Source organism: Triticum dicoccoides, chromosome 1B, assembly GCF_002162155.2.
Source record: "Triticum dicoccoides isolate Atlit2015 ecotype Zavitan chromosome 1B, WEW_v2.0, whole genome shotgun sequence".
Lineage (NCBI taxonomy): Eukaryota > Viridiplantae > Streptophyta > Magnoliopsida > Poales > Poaceae > Triticum > Triticum dicoccoides.
Genome location: NC_041381.1, coordinates 641,754,145 through 641,764,422, shown reverse-complemented (window position 1 = coordinate 641,764,422; position 10,278 = coordinate 641,754,145). Strand labels below are relative to the sequence as shown.

Below are 10,278 nucleotides of genomic sequence, written 5' to 3'. Positions count from 1 at the left end.
AGATCAGCCAGAGCACAAGGTCGCCCTCTTGGAAAGATCTTGGCTTGACCTTCCAACTATGGTAATGGCGCAGGCTCTGCTGGTAGATGGCGGACCGACTAAGTGCTAACAGCCGGCCCTCTTCCAGCAGATCAACACCGTCTTCTCACGCTTCCCTCGCCTCTGCTTCTGTGTACATGGTGACCCGAGGAGGGTCGAACTCGATGTCAGTTGGAATGACAACCTCGGCACCATACACAAGGAAGAAGGGAGTGAAGCCAGTCGACTTGTTCGGAGTAGTGCGCAGGCTCCAAAGGCTGGTCGATAGCTCCTCGAGCCAGCAGCCGCCCGAACGCTCCACTGGCTCGACTAGTCGGGGTTTGATGCCGGAGAGGATGAGGCCGTTGGCTCGTTCTACTTGTCCGTTTGATTGCGGATGGGCAACGGACGCTAAGTCTAGTCAGATTCCCTGCGTCGCGCAAAAACGGACCAAGGCTCCCTTGGCAAAATTTGTGTCGTTGTCGGTGATGATGCTATGCGATACGCTGTACTGAGTTGTGATGTCCGCGATGAAGGTCACAGCAATCGGCCCATTCAACTTCTTGATTGGCTTTGCTTCGATCCACTTGGTGAATTTGTCAACGGTGACTAGCAAATGAGTCATGCCGCCACGTGCCGTCTTGAATGGTCCCACCATATCCAGCCCCCAGACGGCAAAGGGCCAGGTGAGGGGGATGGTCTTGAGTGCAGAAGCCGGCAGGTGTTGCTTGGAGCTAAAAACTTGGCACCCTTTTGCAGTGTTTGACTAACGCTTTGGCGTCTTCCAAAGCAGCCGGCCAGAAGAAACCATGGTGGAAAGCTTTGGCGACAAGTGATCTTGAGGCGGCGTGATGGCCACACTCACTTTGATGGATGTCTTTGAGGATTGCTACGCCCTTCTCTGGCTCGACGCAGCGCTGGAAGACTCCAGTCACGCTGCGCCTAACGAGCTCTGTGTTTACTATGGTGTAGGCTCCGGCTCGGCGTAGGACTTGTCTTGCCAAGATCTCGTCAGTCGGCAGCTCTCTGTTTACTAGAAAGTTGAGGATGGGCTGGGCCCATGATGGAGCTACAACTTCTTCTATTGCCAACACATCCACTGCGACTAGGGAGGTTGGGGTGGGAGGTGGCGGGTTGGAGTTGGCCACCGCCTATTGTGTCTTTGAAGTCCCCAGACTGACTGTTGCAGTCCCCGGGCCGGGTTCTAAAGTCCCCGGGCCAGGTGCGGCTGACGCAGTCCCCGAGCCGCCTGTTGAAGTCCCCATGCCGACTCCTGAGGTCCCCAAGCCGGATTCGGCTCCTTCGGGGTCAGCTGGCACGAAGATGGAGTCGGATTCTGGTGAAGGCTTGACAGACGGCTTGAGGAGGCGCTGAAGGGAGACGTCGGTTGGTATAGCTTGTGGGGTGGAGCCGATTCGTGCCAGGGCATCTGCTTGCTCGTTGTCGACCCGTGGCCCATGGAGGAACCCGCACCCTTCAAAATATCCGCTGAGTTGCTGAACACGGAAGCGGTAGCTCGCCATATTTGTATCCCTGGTGTCCCAATCGCCAGATGACTATTGGACCACCAAGTCTGAGTCACCATAGCACAGGATCTGGCGGATGCCGAGTTCCTTGGCCAGCCGGAGCTCGTGTATGAGTGCCTCATACTCGGCCACGTTGTTGGAGGCGGAAAAGTGGATTTGCAATGTGTATCTGAGCTTGTCGCCTTTGGGAGAGGTGAGGAAGATGCCGGCTCCCAATCCGGTGCGCATCTTGGATCTGTCGAAGAGCATCCGCCAATGGGTGGAGTCTGGTGCTGGTGGCAGGTACTGGGTCTCGGCCCAGTCGACAAGGAAGTTGGCCAGCACTTGGGACTTGATGGCGGTGCGGGGCTGGTTGAAGATGGTATAGGGAGCCAGCGCGATAGCCCACTTGGCCACCCGGCCGGATGCATCCCGGTTGCCCATGATCTCGGCCAGCGGGGCAGTGCAAACGACCATGATGGGGTGTTCTTGAAAGTAGGGCTTGAGCTTCTTGGCGGCGAAGTACACACTATAGCGCATCTTTTGGTAGTGGGGGTAGTTTTGCTTCGAGGTTGACAGTACTTCGCTCAGGTAATATACCGGTCTCTGGACCAGCTGAACTTTGCCTTCCTCTAGGCGCTGAACCACGATGACTGTGCTGACCACCCGGCTAGTTGCGGCAATGTAAAGGAGCATGGGCTCCTTTTCAGTTGGAGCCGCCAGGACAGGCGGTATGACCAGCATTTTCTTCAACTGGTGAAAGGCTTCATCCACCTAGTCATTCCACTCAAAGTGAGTGGTTTTCTTCATGAGTTGATACAGGGGAAGATCCTTCTCCCCAAGACGGCTGATAAAGCGGTTGAGGGAAGCTAGGCATCCAGTAAACTTTTGGACGTCCCGTAGCCGGGTGGGAATCTCCATCCTCTCTATGGCCTTGATCTTCATTGGGTTGCACTCAATGCAGCGTTCAGAGACCAGGAAGCCAAGGAGTTGGCCGGCTAGCACTCCGAACACGCATTTTTCTGGGTTGAGCTTGATCTGAAAGTGGCGCAAGTTATAGAATGTCTCTTGGAGGTCTTCTAGCAGGGTGCCGCGCTTCTCCATCTTCACCACAATATCGTCTACATAGACGTGGGCATTTCTGCCGAGTTGCTTGAGGAGGCATTTCTGCATGCAACGCTGAAAAGTGGCACCAGCATTTCTCAGGCCGAATGTCATAGACAGGTAACAGAAAGCTCTGAATGGTGTGATGAAGGCGGTCTTCAGGCAGTCGGCTGGGTCCAACTTGATCTGATGGTACCCTGAATAGGCGTCCAAGAAACTCAACAGCTTGCATCCGGCTGTGGAGTCTATCACTTGATCAATCCTTGGTAAGGCAAACGGATCTTTGGGGCAGGCTTTGTTGAGGCTGGTATAATCTATACACATGCGCCATTTCTTGTTCTTCTTCAGTACAAGGACTGGGTTGGCAAGCCATTCCGGGAAGAACACTTCCATAATGAAGCCGGCTACCACAAGCCGGGCTATCTCTTCACCAACAATTCTTCTCTTCTCCTCCGACAGTCGGTGGAGGGGTTGTTTGAGGTTTTGCATCTGATCGGACATGTAGCTTGTGCTCAACGAAATCCGTCGGAACACCCGTCATGTCCTTGGGGGACCATGCAAAGATATCCTGATTCTCATGGAGTAAATCGATGAGCTCACTTTCCTATTTGTTGTCCAGATTTGTCCCTACCAGAGCGAACCTCTCTGGGTGCTTTAGGTCCAACGGTATCTTCTTTGTCTCCTTGGCCGGCTAGAAGGAGCCCTGAGTTTCCGACTCCTTGGGATCGGGCGACAGGTCCGGCTGCTTGCCAGCCATGGCCACGACCTGGTCAAGGATCTTTCTTTCTGCGGCAATCATGAGGGACTCGGCCAGCCGGTTGCTGGCTGCAGCACAGTCGGAGGACTTCTTGTAGTCTCCGACTATTGTGATGATGCCCTTGGAGCTCGACATCTTCATCTTGTGGTAGGCGTAGTGGGGCACAGCCATGAACTTGGCCAGAGCAGGCCGGCCAAGTAAAGCGTGGTAAGGGCTCTCGAGGTCCACTACCTCAAACCAGACTGTTTCACGGCGGAAGTGATCCTTGTCTCCAAAGAGAACATCTATCTTGATCTTGCCGATTGGTGAGCATGAAAGGCCGGGTACAATGCCATGGAAGACAGTCCAACTGGGATGGAGCTGCTTCGCCTTGATATTCAGCTTCTCCATGGTGTCACGGTATAGGATGTTGATTCTACTTCCTCCATCAATCAGGATTCAGGAGAGACGAACAGCTCACCTCTCCGTTGCAAAGGTGGCGTCCAACACCAAAGCGTAGGAACCCGGAGAGGGCATCACCTCTAGGTGATCAGCTCGGCTCCAACTGATGGGCTTTTCGGACCAGTGTATGAACTCTGGATCTTTAGAGGCGACATCATTGACTTTTTGGTTTTGCCGGCGCCGGTTGCGCTTGTCATCGGCTTGGCTTGTAAAGACAATGTAGGCTGCATGCTCGTCAGGGAACTCATCTTGGATAGCTCCGGCTGCTGGGTGGGCGGCCGGTTGTTGAGGAGCCGGAGGCGGTGGACCAGTAGGCGGGGGAGGCAGCAGTCCTTCGCCCTTGGAGATTCGGGTGAGCCAATGACACTTCCGAGTTGTATGGCTGGACGACTTCGCGCCGCTATGGAACTTTGCAGGGGCATCAAGGGTCTGCTCATAGGAGAAGGCAGGTAACCAAGCCGGCCTGTCGGCTTTCTGAGGTTTGGGCATAGGCTTCCCTTCTGGCTGCTCGTCTTCAACTGTGGCCACCTGCCGGCTAGTGGAAGTCAGCATCGTGGTCTTGCGCTTGTTGTCATTCTGGTACGGGCGCCGGTTGGCGTCGCCAGCTGGTGTCTTGGGAGCCGGAGGTAGCACCTTTCCGGAGGGGTCCACCCGGAGCTCCGACTTCATTGAAGAGTCGGCTGTGGCGTACTTGTCTGCTATGATCAGCAGCTCGTCGAGTGTAGCCAGCTCGTCGCATAGAAGCTGGTGCTTGAGAAGGGTGCCTTCTCGGCATCTGGCGGTGAAGTACTCTATGGCTTGTACCTCATGCACCCTTTCGCAGGAGTTGCGGAGCTCGGCCTAGCACATCATGTAGTCGCGGCTGGACTCGGTCGGGCCTTGGATGCACAAGGAGAGTTGGCGGGCCTCGGGCGCCCGCTTGTACGTGCTGGTGAAGTTGCAGTTGAAGACCTCCCTGAAATCCAGCCAGATGTTGATGCTGTAGGGCTTGAGGCTGTTCAGCCAGGTGCACGTCATGCCCTGAAGCATGAGGGGGACGTACTTTACGGAAACGCGCCCGTTGCCGTTCACGATGCCGACTGCGGTGGAGTAGTCTATCAGCCAATCTTCCGGCTTCACCGAGCCGTTGTACTTGGGCATGTCTCTTGGAAGCGAGAACCCTTTGGGGGAAGGGCTCGTCGAGGATGCGGGGGCCAAAGCAAGGCGGGCCGACATAATCTTCTTCTACTAGTGCCAGGGATCGTGCCAGGCGGTCGATCCGGTGGCGGGCATCATTCTCGCCGACTCCCTCGCGATGGCCTAGCCGGTCGCCAAGTGTGGGATTCCCAATAGGCGGCGGAGAAGGATATCGCCGACCACGAGGCGGAGGAGGAGGCGGGTTATCATCTCGCCGTTCCACAGCTCGTGGGCGGCCGTCTTCGTCACGCTCGATGGTGAAGCGCGTCCGGCTGCGGCTTGCAGCCGGCTGATACGTCTCCGTCGTATCTACTTTTCCAAACACTTTTGCCCTTGTTTTGGACTCTAGCTTGCATGATTTGAATGGAACTAACCCGGACTGACGCTGTTTTCAGCAGAATTGTCATGGTGTTATTTTTGTGCAGAAATAAAAGTTCTTAGAATGACCTGCAAATCCATGGAGCAACTTTTCAGAATTAATAAAAAATACTGGCGAAAGAATCAAGGTCAGGGGCCCCACACCCTGTCCACGAGGGTAGGGGGCGCGCCCCCTGCCTCATGGGCCCCCTGGACGTCCACCGACCTCAACTCCAACTCCATATATTTGCTTTCGCGGAGAAAAAAATCAGAGAGAAAGAATTATCACGTTTTACGGTACGGATCCGCCGCCAAGCCCTAAACTCTCTCGGGAGGGCTGATCTGGAGTCCGTTTGGGGCTCCAGAGAGGGGAATCCGTCACCGTCGTCATCATCAACCATCTTCCATCACCAATTTCATGATGCTCACCGCCGTGCGTGAGTAATTCCATCGTAGGCTTGTTGGACGGTGATGGGTTGGATGAGATTTACCATGTAATCAAGTTAGTTTTGTTAGGGTTTGATCCCTAGTATCCACTATGTTCTGAGATTGATGTTGCTATGACTTTGCTATGCTTAATGCTTGTCACTAGGGCCCGAGTGCCATGATTTCAGATCTGAACCTTTTATGTTTTCATGAATATATGTGAGTTCTTGATCCTATTTTGCAAGTCTATAGTCACCTATTATGTGTTATGATCCGTTAACCCCGAAGTGACAATAATCGGGATACTCACCGGTGATGACCGTAGTTTGAGGAGTTCATGTATTCACTAAGTGTTAATGCTTTCGTCCGGTACTCTATTAAAAGGAGGCCTTAATATCCCTTAGTTTCCATTAGGACCCCGCTGCCATGGGAGGGTAAGACAAAAGATGTCATGCAAGTTCTTTTCCATAAGCACGTATGACTATATTAGGAATACGTGCCTACATTACATTGATGAACTGGAGCTAGTTCTGTGTCACCCTATGTTATAACTATTACATGAGGAATCGCATCCGACATAATTATCCATCACCTATCCAATGCCTACGAGCTTTTCACATATTGTTCTTTGCTTAGTTACTTTGCGTTGCCGCCGTTACCATTACTACGAAACTGCTACTGTTACTTTTGTTACTGTTACCGTTACTTCCATACTACTTTGCTACTAAATACTTTGTTGCAGATACCAAGTTATCCAGGTGTGGTTGAATTGACAACTCAACTGCTAATACTTGAGAATATTCTTTGGCTCCCCTTGTGTCGAATCAATAAATTTGGGTTGAATACTCTACCCTCGAAAACTGTTGTGATCCCCTATACTTGCGGGTTATCGCCGACTCCTTATCTTTTCGCTCGCGGGCGCCGCCTGCAATTGGTGTCCGAGAGGTCACGCCATGCTCTCAGCGAGGGGGAGGACTCTCGGCACGGGCGCCGGCTTCTTGCAGCTCTGTAGCCGCGTCAATGAGCTATTGGACGCATTGCGTCATGCAGCGCATCCCGTCTCGACCCAATCCTTCCAGCTCATTTGCTGCCACCTGAGCGGCACGCAGGTTCTCAAGTGTCATGGCATAGACCGGGCGGTTGGCTCCCAGCATGCTTGTGATGGTCGTGCCACGCTTCTTGATAATGCCAAGCTGGCTGGGCCCTCCGGTAGCCGGTGTGCCGGAGGCGGCACGGTCAACCTCACGCTGATAGGCCTTGGTGAGGCGTCTCGTGGTGGCTATCTTCTTGCCATTCTCGATGAGGGTGAGGCGGCGAGCATCCAGTGTCTCGAAGTTGGCGTCCGCCGGGATGGGCGCGGACAAGTCGTGCAGCACAGTTTGCAGAGCGTCGCGAGAGTTTTTGTTGAAGATGGTGTCGTGGCTGATGACCAGCAGCTCGGTGACGGTGCTGCCGCCGCTGTCGGCGCGAAGAAGAGGGTCGTCGATCACCACCACGTTGGTGGGGAAGGCGTTGCGGGATGCCGTGTCGGAGTCGACAAGCATCGGGTCGGTGGAGTCGATCGACTCCAGGTCAGAGGTGGGCTCATTGGCGATGTCGAGCTTGCCAAGGAGGTCGATGAGGCAGCTCTCGGAGCTGGTCGCACCCACGCCTCGCGCGGGCTTGTTGGTGATGTGAACCTCACCGAGAAGATCGGCGAGGTGGCTCGCTGCATAGGCGGCGTCGACACCGTGTAGTACGTCGGGGCAAGCGTCATCATGCATGCCAGGCTGGCTACGCTCGCTGGGGATGAACAAAGGCTCCCGTCTAGAGTAGGTCTCCGAACGATGGTGCACCTGGCCCCATGGTGGGCGCCAAATGTCGGGTGGTAGGTGCGACATATGCCAAAGGATGGCTAATCATAGTGGGAACTAGTAAGACATCGCCGGTACCTGGAAGCGGGATAAGGCAAAGACATGCATGCCGGTGAATCTTACCCAGGTTTGGGGCTCTCCTAGGAGATAATACCCTTAGTCCTGCTCTGCGGGGTCTCCGCATGATCACTAAATCAGTAAGTAGCTACAAGAGGCTCTGTCGGTGTCAAAACCGGCGGATCTCGGGTAGGGGGTCCCGATCTGTGCGTCTTAGGCTGATGGTAACACGAAGCAAGGCACACAATGTTTACCCAGGTTCAGACCCTCTCGATGGAGGTAAAACCCTACTTCTTGCTTGATTAATATTGAAGATATGTGTAGTACAAGAGTAGATCTACCATGAGATTTTAGAGGTTAAACCCTAAGAGCTAGCCTATGATGGTATGATTGTAATTGTGATCGGCCTTATAAGGACCATGCTCTCCGGTTTATATAGACACCGGAGAGCTAGGGTTTACATGGAGTCGGTTACAAGGAAGGAAACATAATATCCGGATCGCCAAGATTGTCTTCCACGCAAAGGAGAGTCTCATCCGGACACGAGTCGAAGCCTTGAGTCTTGTATCTTGATGCTTCTATAGTCCGGACGATGAATATAGTCTGGCTTTCCGGATACCCCCTTATCCAGGACTCCCTCAGTAGCCCCTGAACCAGGCTTCAATGACGATGAGTCCGGCGCACAGTCTTGTCTTCGGCATTGCACGGCAGGTTCCTCCTCCGAATACTCCAAGGTTATTATCGAACACGTAGGTCGTGTCTGGATCTGCAAAATGATCTTCACATACCACTGTAGAGAGAATGATACTTCAGCTGACCAACTTTTTAGACGACGTGATATGTCATTTTGGTCAGATCGAACTGTTTTTTCACAACCAGCCACAACACGTATTGCGAGGCGGTTTCCTTGACACATCTTGTCAAAGAAGAGATCATGTCCCCTTATCACGGGATTCTCATCAATACGGGTATGGGTAATCCCCCCGTGCCATCAATCGTGACGCTTGGGAAGTAAGTGATTCTCAGCGGGCTAGTGGGGAGGCGCACCACTCTCGTCGCCTATATAAGGGGACAAGAGTTCCCCATTTTTCCCCACGCCTTCTTTCTCCTTCGCATACTCTTGCCCTCTCGAGCTCCAGCGCCCTAGTCCAGGTCTTCTCCGCACAGTTAGTCATGTCCGGAGCAGGAGGCAAGCAGGTGGCTTCCACCATGACGGAGAAGAAGATTGTGAATCTTCGGGCGGCCGGATACTTGGCCGCAGACATAGCGCACTGGCTACCAGACAAGGGGCAGGTCATTCCAACTCCAGGACCCCACGAGAGGGTCGTGTTCCTCGCCCACTTTGTCCGTGGACTGGGGTTTCCACTCCACCCCTTTGTTCGCGGGCTCATGTTCTACTACGGGCTAGACTTCCATGATCTAGCTCCGAACTTCGTCCTCAACATCTCGGTGTTCATCGTCGTATGCAAGGCTTTCCTCCGCATCAAGCCTCATTTCGTCTTGTGGCTGCAAATCTTCTGCGTGAAGCCGAAGATCGTGAGTGGCCAGCAAGCGGAGTGCGGAGGAGCCATGGTGGGCAAAATTCCTAATGTCACCTGGCTTGATGGCTCCTTTGTGGAAATCGTGAAGGGGTGGCAATCGGGGTGGTTCTACATCACCGAGCCGCGCGACGCCAACTGGGCGGCGGCCCCCGAGTTCCGATCCGGAACCCCTATGCGGCTCACCTCCTGGGAATGGAAGGTCCTATCCTGGGGCGAATCTACCGAGCTGGCCGGACTCAAAACCTGCAAAGGGCATGAAGGACAAGAAAATCAAGCTTGTCCACATGACCCAGGTCATGCTCATTCGCCGGATTCTGCCGTGCCAAAGGCGGGCATTTGATCTATGGGAGTTCGTTCCAGCCGAACACCAGACGCTTCAGAGGCTCTACGACATGAAGCACAAAAATGCATGGAAGGTGATGTTCAAGGCCTCCGAAGTACCTCCTCTCATAATCGAGGACAGTGGGCTCCACGCCGCGCGGCACCCTACCCAGGTGAGTTCTCAGACCACCACCGGGTTCGGTTCTCCCGGATATATTCATGGGGGAGCCATCAAGTAATTGTGTCTATTTGTTTCAGGATTATGTGGAGGTGGCGGAGCGGATCGACTGTCCGGCTCCACTGCCGGAAAGCCCAGCTAATGCTCTCCTGACGGAGATGCTGGTTCCAGCGCCCTACAAGGGACCGGAGAAGAAGGCCAACAAGAAGGCCCCGGGGACCCGAAAGAGTCTCCGGCGTAAGGCTACGCCAGAAGCCCCATTCGAAGAGGACGAGGAAGACTCCTCCCCCGAAGGGGGAGAAGGAGAAGAAGAAGAAGAGGCCACCCTATCCGGATAGGATGGGGGGCTTGAGACGGTAGACCAGGTGACCAGGAGAGGCCCCCAATGCAAGGCCATCATACCCTTGTTGTCTGACGACGACGAGACAGATTCCTCCCGCGGAGGCGGGGAGGAACAAGAAGAAACACCACCTCCCCGTGTCGAGGGAGGGAAGAAGAGGAAGGCCGCCCCGGTGGGGGAGACTGGGATGTCCAAGAAGGGAAA

At 54.2% G+C, this 10,278-nt stretch overlaps 1 pseudogene; it reads right to left on the bottom strand.

Moving 5' to 3' along the window:
- Positions 1 to 682: 682 nt before the first annotated feature.
- LOC119314537 lies at positions 683 to 1,436 on the bottom strand (annotated as a pseudogene).
- Between the last annotated feature and the right edge of the window lie 8,842 nt (positions 1,437 to 10,278).